The sequence below is a fragment of the Schistocerca americana genome, chromosome 6 (genome assembly GCF_021461395.2).
Source record: "Schistocerca americana isolate TAMUIC-IGC-003095 chromosome 6, iqSchAmer2.1, whole genome shotgun sequence".
Lineage (NCBI taxonomy): Eukaryota > Metazoa > Arthropoda > Insecta > Orthoptera > Acrididae > Schistocerca > Schistocerca americana.
The window spans coordinates 380,064,486-380,082,029 of record NC_060124.1 but is presented as its reverse complement, the minus strand read 5'-3'; positions in this window follow the sequence as shown (position 1 = coordinate 380,082,029).

Here is a 17,544-nt window from a genome sequence, read left to right as displayed (position 1 = left end):
AAGGCTGGTTTTGGAGTTCCAGCTCGCCCTGCAGTTCCCTGCTTCTGTAACATCCTTGGTATTGTTTTGATGCTGAGGGGCTTCGCGAGTGCCAGATTTAGTTTTTCTGTGACTTTTACATTTGTGCTCCTGTTATTTTTCCTCATAACCCTCTTCAAATGGTTCAAATGGCTCTAAGCACTATGAGACTTAACATCTGAGGTCATCAGTCCCCTAGACTTAGAAACTACTTAAACCTAACTAACCTAAGGACATCACACACACCCATGCCCGAAGCAGGATTCGAACCTGCGACCGTAGCAGCAGCGCCGTTCCAGACTGAAGCGCCTAGAAATGCTCTGCCACAGCGGCCAGTATAATCCTCTTCAGTGACCCTCTGTCACCATCACTCAACTCGCACTCTCATCCGTATTGTGACATTTTAGCTTTTGTTGTATGCGATTTAAACATTCGATACGGTACTTCTTGAAACACCAAACACACATGCAACCTTGGTTATGGAAGCACCCATGCACTTCTCGCATTGTTTCCACATTCTAGACGAACCCCTGTATTCGTTCAGAATTTCGAGTGTTATTCAGTGTTCTTCCAAGTCCAGACCATCACGCAAGAAGAGTGGTGCATCATCAGAAGAAAGTCCATGTGGCAGGTTTCCTCCAGAGGCAGTTATGCTGCGGAACGTACAACAGATGCATCGCAGTGTGTGACTGAAATGGCGTTGCAGCTGGAAACACATTTTAATGACTGCGAAACAGTATAATTCTTGTGGACAAACCGTCTAAATTTCACAGAGTTTCACCGTGAAATTGTGGTGGTATATGAATCAAATGAAATGTCACGTCGAGTCGTAGTGAAATGGTGCCAACAAGTTAACGAAGGACGCTCTGATGTGGGTGGACCCAATTGGGAAATCCACAATTTACACCACGCGATTTCCATTTTTTGGGAATATTGGAAGATTATCTAGAAGAAAAGAGATTTTCGAACGATGAGATCGTTCACACAGCGGTTCTCGAATGGGTCCATGACAAAGAAAAGGGTTTCTGTCGGCGAGGTATTGAACGAGCGGTGGAACGTTCGACCGTTATTTACAGAGACTTGGTGACTATGTTAAAAACTGGTGTCATCTGTATGTCACATTGAAGTGTAGTGCAGCATTCAATAAAAGTTACCTGAAATGGCATGATTATGTGTAAATTACTGTCTGAAGTACCCTTGTAATTATGCTGGATGTGTGAGTCTTACATTTTTAGAGATCAGCCCCGTGGAAGTGCTGCCATTAAGGGGGAGAGGAGGGGGGGTATGACGTCAAAGGGGCCGAATTGAAGCAGGAGATGCACCGCAGGACATTTTAATTTCCACTGTCTATTCTTTTAATAATAAATTCGTAAAACGTATAACGTATTCACCATGACCAGGAAGGTTTCAGGATTGACACTAATAGCAGTGTAAATTCAAAAACATAACGAAATAATTTTTTTACATGTGAAATGTCATTATTTTTTCACTTATTATTGGCTGCATTTGTTGCTATAGGTACACATCTCTTCATAAGTAAGAGAGATTCTTCGATGACTTTTGCACAGCGTACAAACCATACCTACAAGAACTGTAGAATTTATTTAATATAACTCTAGAATTTATTTAATTTATGAAAAAATGAATGAACTGCTGCATTTTAAACTTCATCTTTAGGAAAAGCTGAAGTTTTATAGTTAATTATCTCAATTTTCGCCACTGTTTTTAATAGAGTTGGATAATTCTAGAGTTTCATATACCCGTAAGTATGGTTTGTATGTTGTGCAAAATTCATCGATGAATCTCTCTTACTTATGAAGCAAACTGTACCTATAGCAACAAATGCAGTCAATAGTAAGTGAAAAAATGATGAAAATTCGCATGTAAAAACTTTTATTTTGTTATGTTCTTGAACTTCCACTGCTATGGGTGTGAATTCTGAATTCTTCCTTGTCATGCTGACAAAGTTTTATAAATTTATTTGTAAAAGTATAGACAGTGAAAATTAAAATGTCCTGCGGTGCCTCTCCTGCTCCAAGTCGGCCCGTTCGACGTCTTACCCATGTGTATGTCGCATTGAAGAGTAGTGTAGCATTCAATAAAAGTTACCTTGAATGCCATGATTATGTGTAATTTACTGTCGGAAGTTCCCCTATGATTATGCTGGATGTGTGGATCTTACATTTCTCGAGTGTAGTGTCTGCGCCCAACGGGTGTCCCGCCGTAAACTGTGACCCATACGCTGACTCAGCGAGAGATCGTGAACACGTCTGGGATTTAACAACGCACGAAATTATCGCCCGGTCTGGCGAACACAGAGTTTACTGTAGTCTCCTTTCGCACAGTTCAGTTCACTATGATGTGTTCAAGGACAGAGGACACTTGGTGACTGCGAGTCGTAATCCTGGATTGCATTGAAGTTAGCGGACAGAGGACACTTGGTGACTGCGAGTCGTAATCCTGGATTGCATTGAAGTTAGCGTTATTATAGTGACGACGACAAGACGTATGTTGCTGCTATTTCCCACAGTTAAAACCGGAAGACTGCAAATGTGTTTGTCCTTTAACTGAGGACATCGTAATGCCGATATGGTTACAGGCGTGGGTTACAGCAAAGTTAGAACTTTAAGCGCTAAATGTAATGTAGAGTTTCAGAGCGCCCGTTAATATTTATAGCGAATGCGGCGCCACTAGCCAATAGCTTTACAGAGAATACACACCGTAACAACGAGTATGACGTGGAATTTACGTATGGCTTACTTGTTAATCCACAGCATCAGGTTAATCAACCTGTTATCATTGACTAAAATTCTGGAAAGACACTTACGAGGCAGAAAACTTTCAGCTAATGTAGTTTTATTGAAGTCAGGTATCGTACACTCTGGAGTTTGATTAGCCACGAAGTTGATGCGTATTGTAATGCACACTGCTGTGCGACGAAATTGCTTCAGCCCTATATTGTTGTATATACGCTACAAATCCAGAAACAAGAAACGTAATATTGACGATGTAACGGCACTGTAATTCTAAACTTAACGATAAATTATGGGTCTATAACGTATCATATTACTGAAGATAATGAAACATGCTGAAAATGCAATTTTATTACATGGGTAATGCCAGTAATGTCTTTTGGTTCCTGAGATAATGAAACACCAACCTCGCTTTTCGTCTTTTTTTTTTTATCGGGGAGTGAACTCTTGTATGACATATTTCGAGGGCTAGCGAAAAAAGTAGCGTAATTACATGAGGCTTGTTAATGATTACAGTGACACTTCTAGCAGAAAAGCTCAAAGTGATCTAGATACGAGCTCCAAATCTGAGATAATTTGACTGGTTTGAGCACGTTGGGCCGCAAAAACAGTAAAACATTTATAGTGGGAATTAAGTTGTCCCTCTTATTGGCCAAATATGTTTCAGCACGATTGTGCCATTCTTAGTGCGTCGTGTTTAGTTCTCGTTTTGAAAATACGACCAGATTTACGTGAAGCTCCAAAAACCAAACTGAGACCTCTAAGCGTTTTGTGTATCTACTGCTCATTGCCCTTTTCTCTAGGAGGATGTGCTCCGCAGGAATTTCTTCAAATCCTCATTGAGCCTGCCATTTTCAGGCGAGCTAACAAAATAAATTTTTCTTTAACTGTGATTCAAGTTTCGCGGCAATATTTCATGACTATTTACAGTTTTTCTCATAGTTCTTGTCTTCATTTGTATTTTTCTTGCTTGCAGAAACAGACACAGATACGCGGAAACGTTATTTTAGTTTACAGCAGTCACAAAAGAAAACATTTAACTTCCAGGAAACGACGTTTTTATTTCTGCCTTGCGATGGATCGCTGCTGATATCCAAATATTTTACTTGTCGTTCTGAAGCCTCATTTGAACTTTGTTGAAATAATTATGTTTTCTCATGAGCTCCCTGATGTGTTTGTCTCTCTCTCTCTTATTTGTGCTCTATACTGGCAGTGTGTCTCAAACCTTTTGTGTCAGACTGAAAGAGGTCTGTTGTGGATTACACTGAGACAGAGAAACAATGGTCGCAAATGCATATTTCTTCTGTTATGGAGATAAGAATCGTACTCCGCATCGTAGCTCATAGTAATTGTTCAATCTCCCGACAGCTAGTCTCAATGCATGTACTGCAACGACGCACTCACTTCTGATGCGTTCTGTAAAGAATCCCTGTTGTACGAGGAGACAAGTATGAAGACCAGCTTTCTAGGGCTCAAGGTACTTGTCTCCTGGTACAACAGACACCAGAGATCTTTGAGAGAGTGCGGCAGAACTTCAGGTGCTGTTGCTATGCATGCATAAGAGGCTGGCGGTCGTCACTTTGAACAAATTCTATGACTTACGTTCTTTGTGTGGTACACGCTATGTACACAATAAACATGCAATCCGACCATTTGCTCCCGCCACGGTTAAAGTATACCGAGCTTCGCAAAACGGCGCCATCCGAAACAGGAGCAGAGGAAACTGTGGTTCATACGGAGCCATAAAAGTGTACGAGCGAACAGACGTGAACTGTAGAGCAACTGACCCCCACGTGAACCTAGGACCTACCAACAGTATTTCTTCAACGACCGTTCAGTGAACGTTGCTGCATATGGGCCTTCGCCGCAGGCGTCTGATCCATGCACCCACGCTACCGCTGTTTATCGCTGACGAAGGCTGGAATGGGCACGCCACTACCACACTGAGTGTCAACATGCGACCTTTTCAGATGAATCACATTGTATTCTCCATCGGTCAAATGGTCGTTGGAATGTACGGCGTGAAACGTCCGAAAGCAAACACCCAGCAACAATCGACAGAAATTTCCAGGCCGGAGAGCATTCCTTGGACGGTCTCATCTTTCTGGAAGGCAAAATGGATCGATAATTCAAAAGCCATGGAGAACTGGAACGCGGTAGTAGAAGAAGTGATGGAAGGAAGAGTTAATGAGAATATGGGCTCCGTAGTAGAAATCAGAGAGGGCTGAATAACTTAAGTCCGTAATTAATTTCAACAACTAAAAGCGAGTACACTGTTCAAAAATCATAAGAGGTGGAGGCAGAGATGGAAATATCCAGCTGTATTACAGCATTGTCAGCTAGAGATTCCGAAGCGAGTTATTCGATTTTAAGGCTTACTCGGGAGCAGATATAGACTCAGAAAACAATTTTTAATGAAGTTTAATGAAGTTTAATGAAGTTTAAGACAGTCGCCTGAAGTAATCGATGTAGCTGGCAGTGGGATTCTGAAGTGCTGAGGAATGGTGTGTAGGTATTGTGATAATGAATATTACGGAAGGCAGTTCAATTGAAGGCGAATGGATATCTGCAACCTATGAAATTGGAGAGAGAAAGATAGGTAGCATACAACGAACTGAGAAGAAACTACGGGCAACGGAAGAAATATTTCGATTGATCGACGAGACAAGGAAGTACAAAAGAATTCAGGGCAGGACAGGAGCACAGTGCTATTAGTCACTTAGGAACGAAATAAGCAAGAAGTACAAGGAATCGAAGGCGAAATGGCTGCACGGAAAATGTGAAGAAATCGATAAATAAATTGTCATCGGGACAACAGATTTAGCCTATCGAAGAATCAAAACGGTCTTCAATGAAATTGAAAGTAGGACCATCAACTTTAAAACTGAGATGGAAGCTGGGATGTTCAACCCATAGGATAGAGCAGATGTATGGAAAGAGCACAGTGAGGACATCTACGATGGAGACGTGATAGGAAAAAAATGAGAGTCCGTAGATATCTGAGACACAGAAGACTTGCGATCATGTAAGATAGAAAGGAGAGATAATATTCCTTAAGCAACCAACTGATGAAAAATCTAAGAGTCTGGAACTTTGTCATCAGACGTTCGGAAAAACATCATTCACATAATTTCAAAAATAGAGAGGACAGATAACAGCTCATGCAATGACAAATCTGACAAGAATGATATGTTGATGAATGTACAAGAAAATTGAGAATTTGTTAGATGACAATCAGTTTCACTTTTGAGAAGGTGAAGGTACCAGAGAGGCAATTTGGCGTTGTAGTTGATAAGGGAAATAGAAAATTCAAGATACATTCAACGGATTTATCGCCCAAGGAAATGTGTTCACAATTTAAAATAGCGCAAGACATTTGATATAACGATAGAAATATAAGTGAGGTACCGGGAAATAAGAGTAAGATAAAATAAACATAGAAACCAAGAGGGAAAGAGAAGAATGGAAGAGCAAGATCGAAGTGCTCGTATTAAAAGGGTGTAAGACAGGGATGCAGTCTCTCCCCCCCTGCTGTTGAATCTGTACACGTAAGAAGCAGCGACAGAAATAAAAGAAAGATGCAAGAGTGGCATTAAAATTTAGGGTGAAAGGATGTCAATGACAAGATACTCTGATGACATTGTTTTTCTCAGTGAAAGTGAAGAAAAATTACACGACATGTTGAATGGTATGAACAGTCTAATGAGTACAAATATGGAATGAGAGTAAACCGAAGAAAAAAAATACCCCCCTATTGGCAGTCCCCAAACAGGATTCAAATGGAGGGTCTAAGCAGAAATTTTTTGGAAAAAAATAGCAGAAATGAGATTTGCGATAAACGTAATCTCCTGCCTTGTAAACAAAATAATATATGACGGTCGAAGCAGGAAGGACATAAAAGGCAGACTAGCACAGGCAAAGACGGCATTCGCAGCCAAGAGAGTTCTACTGGTGACCCTAATACATTTGTATTGGGGCACAGTAATGTATGGTAGAGATCGTATACTCTGATAAAAACCGTAAAAGATGAGAATCTAAATGTTTGAGATGTGGTACTGTAGAAGGACTTTGAAAATTAGGAGGACTAATAAGATAAAGAAATAGAAGTTTCTCTGCAGATTCAGTGAAAAAAATCATCTATGGAGTGGAAAGCCTTGTCGGGTAGAACTGATTTAAATTTGTTTATAAAACAGTCATTGTCTGCCGGTACTTTTAATTCACAAGAGAGCTGGTCAAATATTTTCTTATGATGTACACTTTTCTTCTCTCTGTACAAGAGTAATATTAATTTGGGGATAATGAAGGCTGTTTTTGTTGTTTGTTCTATATTTATGAATACTACGTTACTTTTTTCTTGAGTTTAAGTCTGCAGAATGCAATTACCTTCATAAGAGAATAAATGTTTATGGAGGTTGTTGTCTTTATGTGTAATTTTTTAAGCAATTGACTACTTGAAATTCGAGAAAGGGCCATATCGTCAGCAGTTAAACAGTGAGTAAATGTTGTTGACCTCACACATGTTGACCTCACACAGATCAGGAGATGTATAGTAGGTGATTCCCGGTTCAGTTTCTGATAAATATTCACATATCCAGTAAATCTGAACACTCAGAATCATATATTTCGTTTCCCCCTTGCGTTATTGTGGGTCATATATCATTCCTTGAACGTAACTGAATCAGTTGTCCTACGTCTAAGGTAAGTGATCATTTACCGACACCAATGTATAATATTTTTGAATATTCCATTTATTGGTCCTGCTGCTATTACAACTATTTGGGGACTGATTATAATGATGCTGATAATCAAGCACAGAGAAATATTTCTGTTTCATCAGTGTAAGAGGAACTTATGGAGTGTTTTATGCTTAGGTGGGAAGGAGAAAGGGATAAACTGTGGAACTGATTGACTGGTTGACGAAAAACTAAAGGGTTGTATATCAGAATATATGCTGACAAACGAAAAAATAGTAAAAGTGCGATTAATATTCAATAAGGATGACCTTAGTAATATTCACATACGAAGAGGTGACAGAAGTCACGGGATAGCGATTTGCACATATACAGATGGCGGTAGTATCGCGTACACAAGGTATAAAAGGGCGGTGCATAGCCGGAGCAGTCATTTGTGTTCGGATGGTTCATGTGAAAAGGTTCCAATGTGATTATGACTGCACGAAGGGAAGTAACAGACTCTGAACGCGGAATGGTAGTTGGACCTAAATGCAAGTGACATTTCATTTTGGAAATTGTTTGGGGATTCAGTATTCCGTTAGGATAGTACAGCGAAATTTGGCGTTACTGAGCTATGGTAGCAGATGACTGACGCGGTTGCCTTTGCTGACAGCACGACATCGCCTGCAGCACCTTTCCTGGGCTCGTGACCACATCGTTTGGATCCTAGACGACTGGAAAATCGTGGCCTGGTCAGAAGAATCCCAATTTCAGATGGTAAGAGCTGATGATAGCGTTCTAGTGTGGCGCAGACCTTACGGAGCCATGGACCCAAGTTGTCAATAAAGCACTGTACTAGCTATTGTTGGTTCCATAATGATGTGGGCTGTACTGTAATATATTGATTAATCCTTGCTACTGTAGTGTTACCTTGAATACGTGAGAAAGGAGGACAGGCGATTCAAGGCGCGGAAGCAGAGACGATGCTGAGGGCAGACGAAACTAGGAGAGATATTGTTACATGAAGTAAACCGTAAGGGGAGAGCCTTGCGGAAATGCAGACGCCCCCAGACGCGGTCCCAGGGCGCTAGTTACTCTTCAAGGAATTAACATGTAACTTCATATGTCGTCTAGACGCTGTTGTAGGTTGCCACCGTAGAACTTTGTAACCAACAGCCACGTATTAGTGTATAAAACCAACTTCATACCAGCCCTGAGAACAGCAACGTCAGTAGGCTTACAAAGGTTAGAAATAGAGCGAAAACGCGAAAAAACTGTTGACCTAGCAGTCTCTACTCCGGAGAGCCCGAGGGGCGGGGCCAAATTACGTATAACAATAATGTTGCAAGCCTTATTTGGCAGAGCAGTTACTTTTAGCTTTCAGCTGAACAATGTTGATACCAAATACGGACTTAGTGCAACTGCAATAACATCCCCGCCTTAGGAGCAGTAGAGGGGACCGAAATAAACCGGGATTGGCAGGCGCCTGCAAGAGACCTGCAGGATTGGCTGGGTGGCTTTAAGTGGGAAAAACAGTGCCCCTATGCGGCTCTTTAAAACCCCTAGATTCCGCATTTTGGCGGAGTTCTGAGTCAGACGATCTGGGCGACGAATCCGCGTCCGTCAACTGCAGCCTCGGTCCAGCTCCGCGTAAGTCTGCTCTCTCATTTGGAGTGCCTCAGTGAACAGTGTCACATTCAGAATGTTTAGTTTTGCAACTAACTTGTTGTCTTAAGATGCTGCTAGTGTTTGCTACTGTGGTTAGCATCCACTCCAGGGACTTCTGCACTGGCTTCTGTTGTAACAGTGTTATTCATGCTTTTTCTAACCCTAGAACTAGCCTCCAGTGTATTAGTTAGTCCTGTCTGGAATAAACAACTATTTCAAAACCCTGTTTGTCGAAGAGTCTCCACAACGAGTTCCCTACCAAGTCTCACCACCTGCATTTCTAGTAAATGCCTGTACCACTGTTGGCTCAGATGAAGAAAACAGTCAAATGCCTTCACTGTGAATTGTCCTTCTGCCTTCTGCTCTGTACCGCTCGGGAGTTCAGACTGACCAGTAACCCCTTTTCTCCCTCTCCCACCTATGTCAGGACGCGACAGTATTTACAGGGAATGGACTGGTCATCTGGGCCAATTGAACCGATCATTGACTGGAAATGGTTGTGTTCGACTAAATGGAGACCATTTGCTGCCGTTTAGGGACTTCGTGTTCCCAGACAACGATAGAATATTTATGGGTGACAAAGCGCCTTGTCTCGGGGCCATAATGGTTCACGATTGATTTGAAGGATATTCATGACAATTCGAGGGAATGCCTTGGCCACTCCGACCGCCCAGCATAAATACCAAGGATCATTTGTGGAGCATAATAGAAAGGTGAGTTCGTGCTCAAAATCGTGCACCGGAAACACTATCGCAATTGTAGACGGCTATAAACACAGTATGGCTCAATATTTCCGCCGTGGACTTCCAACGACTTTTTGAGACCATGTTCGAGTTACTGCACTAAGCCAGGCAACAGGTGGTGAGACGCGACATTAGGAGATATCCCACGAGTTGTGTCATCTCAGTGTATGTGCATGCTGGAGGAAAGTTAGAACAAATAGGAAAATATTATCAATAATCATAGAAAAACTTGTCAAAATCAGTTAATAAAAATTAATTAACTATAGCACGAGATCTAAAAGCAATAACAGGCAATTAAGGATTTAAGAAAGTGATAGGAGCATAAAGAGAAAATTGTTTGAATCGAAGTGGGCAGAAGTTAACGTGATTTGGAGCCTTTAATGAAACTAGGCTAACAGTTATATACCTTTAGAAGAAACAAATTAATAAATAATAAATATACATGCGCTGCATGGTTCCATCAATCTCTCAATGGTTATGTGATTGTAAACAAGAACCTAGCTGGAAGAGTTAAGGACGTATGTTCGTAAGAAAAATTGTCTACGCACTATCATTGTGTTACATAACCCTTCAAATGATAAAGGTACAGGATCTTAAGACACATTTGCCACCAGAAAAAGGTATCTATAAGCTTTACCAATGACGAAAGCTTCTGAAACTACCTGTCGAAAAAGACATCAATAAAGAAGGAGGGAATATCCCAGATGCAACATACAATAAAGCGAAGAAGCTCTAGGCGTAAGAGCAATACGCTTCGTCTTCAGGCCACGAGTGGCCTACCGGGACCATCCGACCGCCGTGTCATCCTCAGTGGAGAATGCGGATAGGAGGGGCGTGGGGTCAGCACTCCGCTCTCCCTGTCGTTCTGATGGTATTCTTCACCGAAGCCGCTACTATTCGCTCGAGTAGCTCCTCAATTGGCATCACGAGGCTGAGTGCACCCCGAAAAATGGAAACAGCGCATGGCGGCCTGGATGGTCACCCATCCAATTGCCGACAGCGCTTAACTTCGGTGATCTCACGGGAACCGCTGTATCCACTGCGGCAAGGCCGTGTAAGAGCAATACAGGAGGAGAAAAAATTAAAGAACGTCTACATATAAGAAGGAATACAAGAGAAGGATGTGAAACAGCGAAATTACCAACAGGCTAAAACCTAAAAAATATAACAACATGTCATGAATTAACTTTGGTTTCACTTTTACATTTTCCTTCGGTAGATTTCGAAAAAGAGTTTGGATATTGCAAACATGAATGCCATATGACAGGCAGTGTGGAGAAGGGGCTATGCAAGACACTTGATCCTGGTGCTTCAGAGTTTGTATGCCACCAGATTCAGTACAAGTGGAAACCTTAGCTGACGAAAAAGACAGTGACGACAAACTGCATAGAGCAGTTTAAACACAGCAACGACTAAATGAACGGAATGGCTTTCCTAGGAATGAAATAAGTGAGATGATAAATCTTTGTCGATGCAAAAACATTGGAGCAAATAAGTCATTTCCTGTAACTCAGGTACATATGGATATCTGAGGACTTCTTTGTAAAATGAGGGATATTCTACTAAAACTGAACATCAGGAATAACCCTGTTACAGTCTGGAATAGCGCTTAAACAGTTATGTTATACATTCTTAACTATGGGAAAGTTGTAATGACATTAGCAAGGAAGCGTTTTTATAAACGAATGTATACGTAAGGAGAGGAAACTCAGACAGCTGGGATGTGTTTATTTAGGATGGGATATCGATATTATTTCTAATTCTTTTCGAAACCACGGACCTTACCGTTGGTTGGGTGGTTTGCGTGCCTCAGAAATACAGATAGACGTACCGTAAGTACAATCACGGTGGAGGCCGGACAAACGTGTCGTTCCTGGAGAGGAGCAGCATCCCTTTCAGTAACTGCAGGGGCAACAGTCTGGATTCTTCCACCTGTCAGCATTTTCTTCTGTTTTTGGGGCTGGCTTTTCATCTGTGCTTTTGATATTCATACATCCACTTGTCTAGGCCTCTTTAATCTTCATACAGGCGTATCTATCTTTCCCCTCGCGAAATGTGCTTCTAAATCCTTACATTTGTCCTATAGTCATTCCTGCTTAACTATTTGGCACTTCCTGTCAGTCTCATTATTTAGACCTTTGTATTCCCTTTCGTGTTGTGAGACATAGAGAGTTCCTCATAAGAACCTCCAGGATCTTACACCAGCGTGCATTCAGCAAGCAGTGCGAGACATACAGCAAACAGACACATATCAGTGAACAGAATATTTCATCAAATTTTTAACTCGCATCACAGGTTCGTACCATGGACACCCTTTGTGACATGGCAAAAGTCAAAAGTTCTTGCAATTCATTGACACGAATTGTCCAGTAATGGCGCCAACTGTGCCTTTTGCGAATCTGCGCATATGGTTCCGTATCTCTATTCATTTTATGGCGCGACACCTAGGGAGTTAGGAAAGAACCTTGAAGATAGCGCAACCGATAGCTGCAGTCTGTGAGCAGTGCTCCGGCTCGCCTTGGGGTCATTGACAGGTTGGTGTAGTGTATTGGGACTGTTGCCTCTGGTCTTCTTAGTCTGTTCATGGCGCCACTACGTTTGCTCGCTTTGTCTGTCAGTGGCAGCAGCAGCGCTTATCGATAGCAAGTACTGTGATACTATCTTTGGAGCGACCTCTAGTATTCCCGGGTCGTCGTGTCAGGCAGTTCTCTTAGGACGGAGGAGCAGTGAGGTCCGCACAGCGGCAGTACTCGCAGGGATAGCTGGCGATACATGCACTGCCCGATGGAAGGATGTGGTCGCGAGAGTGCACGACCACGTCGAGGTCCGGATTCAGCGAGTTTAAGTTGATGGATCTTTATATTCCAGTAGTGCAACCTTCACTTGTGTGTGTGTCGGTCTGTGGGAGTGACCTCTTGGCAGTAAGCTGTCAGTCGACGATTCATACTGGCACATTTCCCTTGCCTGACTTGAGCGGGGACGGCATTGGTTGATAGTATTTGGTCTTCCGACCGCTTCTGGGACCTCTGTGTTTGTGTCGACTTGTGGTTCGTGCTTGTCGTTCCACAGTGACTCGTTTTAGCATAGTTTGTGGTGGACTTGTATTCGCGGGTCAGTGTGTATCTAGTGTGTTTGAATGAGCAGTCGTTGTAACGCTGTCTGCGTACTACATTCGTGGAGGCAACTTGTTGTTAGTGCCTCGGATCACTATTGCGTTTTAAATTGTTCTCTTGTATAATGTTTGTTATTTTGGGTTCAAAAATGATTCAAATGGCTCTGAACACTATGGGACTTAACTTCTGTGGTCATCAGTCCCCTAGAACTTAGAACTACTTAAACCTAACTAACCTAAGGACATCACACACATCCATGCCCGAAGCAGGATTCGAACCTGCGACCGTAGCGGTCACGCGGTTCCAGACTGAAGCGCCTTTAACCGCACGGCCACACCGGCCGGCTGTTATTTTAGGATGTCAAGAGTGTAGTCCGCCCTTGTGCCTGGTATGGGTTACTCCATCGTTGTATTGGGTATCGGATGTTAGGTAGATTTTGCGAGTGTGTTGGTCTTGCGTTTAACTGTGACTGGTTTGAGTTGCCATCCTGTTAAGTGAGTACAACACTGGGCTGCCTGTCTCACCTTACTTGCGTTTGAGGGACTTTCCCAGGTCAACCCTTGGATCACTGTCTGTGGATCACTCCCTTCATATTTGGTCATATTGTGTTAACTGTTTAAAAAATATTTTGTTTAAATTATTCATATTGCGGCCTTCAGCCGACAAGTGATTTGATTCTCTTCTTAATAAGGCCTTCAGCCGTCAGTGTAGCTTTTGTTACAGTCAGTAAATTTATGATGGTTTTAAAACTTATTTTAATATTTTTAACGTGTAATTGTCTTCCTCATTTGTAATTCAGGCCTTCAGCCGTTAATTGTTCTGAAGTACTGCTTGTGGCTTTCAGTCGACAGATAATTGAATTCTTTCTTAATAAGGCCTTCAGCCGTCTGTGTAGTTTGTATTATAGTCAATTCCTTTAAAATGATTGTTGAAAATTATTACCTTAAATAATGTGTATGTGTTTACTTGTGTAACCAACGCTAACTGAGTAAGGCCCGGACCACACTTTTTCCTGCTTTCCGTAAGTACTCACGTTTCGGTATGAAATCACAATAATTCTGCAAACCATTAGCAGGCTTCCCCTTACCAGTGGGACATTGATACAAAGCGATAAAACACAGCAAATTTCCATAGGTTCTCTGATACGCTATCGTGGGACACACACGTTCCAGCGGTATTGAAAGGGTCAAATAAATGGGAAAGAGCCGAGTGGTTGTAAATAAAGTACATCTGCACACATAGATCCAGTCTGGGCTGGAATTATCGCATGGTAGCGAAATTTGGTAGATATTGCAATGTTTTAATGCGGAACGGATTTAAACTGGAAAGACCAGTTCCAATTTTGGCCACCAGGTGCAAATCTGCCCTGTGAATGCAAGGAAGACGTATAAAAATGTTTCCATATGTAATGGATTAGGAACGAGACGTGGGCAGAGAAGGTGAAAAAGGTGAGAGAGGTATAATGTTGATTTATTATTAACTACCGCTTTCACAGTTTGTTCAGTTTGGGCATCGGAAACGTTGACGTGATGCTGCACAGCGCCTGATTGGCACCTGGTGGCCGTAACTGTGACTAATTTCTTTCCAGCGTAAACTGGAGCTACATTTATGGATTAGAACGTCTATGAAGTTTCGCCGCCATAAGATAGTCACAGCCCACATTGGACCTCCATGAGTAGCTGCACTTTAATTCTAAACACGCTGTACATGACAACACTTATGTGTTAGTGAATAAGAAAAGTGTTTTAAGGGGAGGTTTACTATCTTTGGGCCCAAAAAGCACGTTTCTTGAGATTTTTTTTTCTCGGAATGAGTTACAGATATCAATACCAAATTTGGTTACTATGTTTATTGATACAAACTGGAATTTTTTCGACCGGAAATGTGGAAGAGCAAAGGCGGAAGTGCCGTCGGAACGAAAAAAAATTTTGATGTAGATTTCCATGCGCGGTATGTCACAGGTCAGCCGACTCTTCAGAATTCAAAATTTAGTTGACTTTAGCGAAGTATATAACATTCTTTAGGAGTTGTACCTCGCTTAAGCTATTTGGACCATAGGAATCAAAATGGAGGCCATTTGAAAAAAATAGGGTTTTTTCATCGATTTTTCGACTTGTCGGCTAAGTAAAAATATTTGCAGTTGATGGAGCGGAATAAAAGTGGTACAACTCCTAGACAATTTAGTTAGCTTCGTCGGAAATAAAGAATGGCTCAAATGGTTCTGAGCGCTATGCGACTTAACTTCTGAGGTCATCAGTCGCCTAGAACTTAAAACTAATTAAACCTAACTAATCTAAGGACATCACACACATCCATGCCCGAGGCAGTATTCGAACTTGCGACCGTAGCGGTCGCTCGGTTCCAGAACAGCACGGCCACTCCGGCCGCCTAAAGAAAGAATCATCCCAATCGGTTCAGTAGATCTGAAGTTACCATACTGCTCGATTAAAAAAAAAAAAGTAATTTCTAGAAAAAGCGTTTGAAGTTTTGACTGCATATAAATGCAGTATTATGCAACTTATGTTCAATCTGCTATTCCGCGTCCATAAATTAGTCCTTCCTGTTCCTCATAGAGGGTGTTCTGGACTTTCTGATCCATCCTGCGCTGGTCTTGAGCCACTCGTACGGCCGGTGACGAGAGGTTTTCGGCAGCTCGAATGCGGTGGTCGTCGGAATGCTTGGCGAAATGCGACGAATACAGTCCCAGGGTGACGTTCATCGTTGTCATGATCTTCAGAGTAGCTGAATACCCTTCGCTGAAGCTGCTCACTGCCAGGAAAGATGCAATCTCCGCAGTCTACCACCAGAATGCATATGCTTGGGGGCTAACTTCCAAACACAAGCGTTCAAACTCTCATTTGAATTTTGTGTGTTTCCTCCAAGCACCGGAACAATAACTCATCCTCCGACAGAAAAAAAAACCACTGGTGCGTGAAAAAGGCCGATTTCAGGCAGATGCATTTTTTTCAACCGCGAATAACAAACATTTTTATTCCGTAATCGGAAAAACCATTTCAGGGGTGGATTCTAAACACATTTATGGATCCAAAAATACAATTTTAAAAAGATCGATTTTTTGAACAAAAAGATAATAAACCTTCCCATAAGTGTTTGTCACAACTGACCTCCAGGTTTTAAAAGTGAAATGAGTATAAAAGACAGGTTCTGACGTCTTGCCCTCTCTGAGGTCCATAGAAGGGAAACTCATTAACGAAGGCACGTTCACTGTGGAGATAAGACGCTTGTATACAAAACGCCTACTTGCTAATTGAGGGAGCACCAGCGGCCTTACTTGCGAGCTTTTAGGGGATAAGACTCTAGGGAGAGGCGAGTTGTATCACAAAACAGGGCGGCCGGCGGGTTTCTCCCCAGACTCGCCGCTTTTGTCAGAGCGCCGGCGGTCGCCCCGGGCTCGTTTTTTCAAGGGGTCCGGCCGGCTTTTAGTTAGGGGCCGACGACGGATGGCCGAGGAAATGCGGTTTTAGTGTTTCCGTGACAGTGAGGAAGTCCAGGCGGGCGCGGGGTGGCTCGGAGAAGGCAGGGCGGCCACGTGGAGCCGATGCGGCGGCGCCGTCAGGCCGCTGGCCTCGCCGCGCCGCTGCCCCGAAAATTGCAGAGTTCGGACATCAGCTCCGCCACTCGGTAGCAGCTCCTACGGCGTATTCTCCGAAGCCGCAGACTCTCAAGTCCCAGCCACTGTCTATTTATAAGCGGAATGTCGACGCTTGAGTCTTGAAGGGTGCAAGTGGACTCTGCCAGGGTAGAAAGTAGGGCGAATACACGACTTCGCCGGCCGGTGTGGCTGTGCGGTTCTAAGCGCGTCAGTTTGGAACCGCGTGACCGCTACGGTCGCAGGTTCGAATCCTGCCTCGGGCATGGATGTGTGTGATGTCCTTAGGTTAATTAGGTTTAAGTAGTTCTAAGTTCTAGGGGACTGATGACTTCAGTAGTTAAGTCCCATAGTGCTCAGAGCCATTTGAACCATTACACGAATTCACAAGTATAACCGAGGCCTCGCGGCGTTTTCGCTACATTAGCAAGTAGTACAATAACTAGTTGGTTAGCACTGCTCATTTCTGTTTTTGCGATTGGACCCCTTCAGATTATGCGAAGCTATTCTGTTTCGGTATTTGCAGTCTGCGAACAGTTCTCATTTGTTCTCCGTGGATTCTTTATCTTTCTTCAGTCCGCTTGGTCCGTGATCTGGTGCTGACTTCATTCTTCGGCACTAAATCCCATTTGCAATCTTCTTGTCTGTATTAGTTTCTGTCTTAAATGTATGATGGTTCAAATTGCTCTAAACACTACGGGACTTAACATCTGAGGTCGTAAGTCCCCTAGACTTAGAACTACTTAAACCTAACTAACCTAAATACAACACACACGTCCGTGCCCGAGGCAGGATTCGAACCTCCGACCGTAGTGGCAGCGCGGTTCTGGACTGATGCGTCTAGTACGGCTCGGCCACACAGGCCGGCCAAATGTACGATAGAATACATTTTGCAAAGGGCTTAAATGACGATATTTCTAGTGACGACTGAAGACCGCGTACTTACATCTTTACGACAGGATTTAG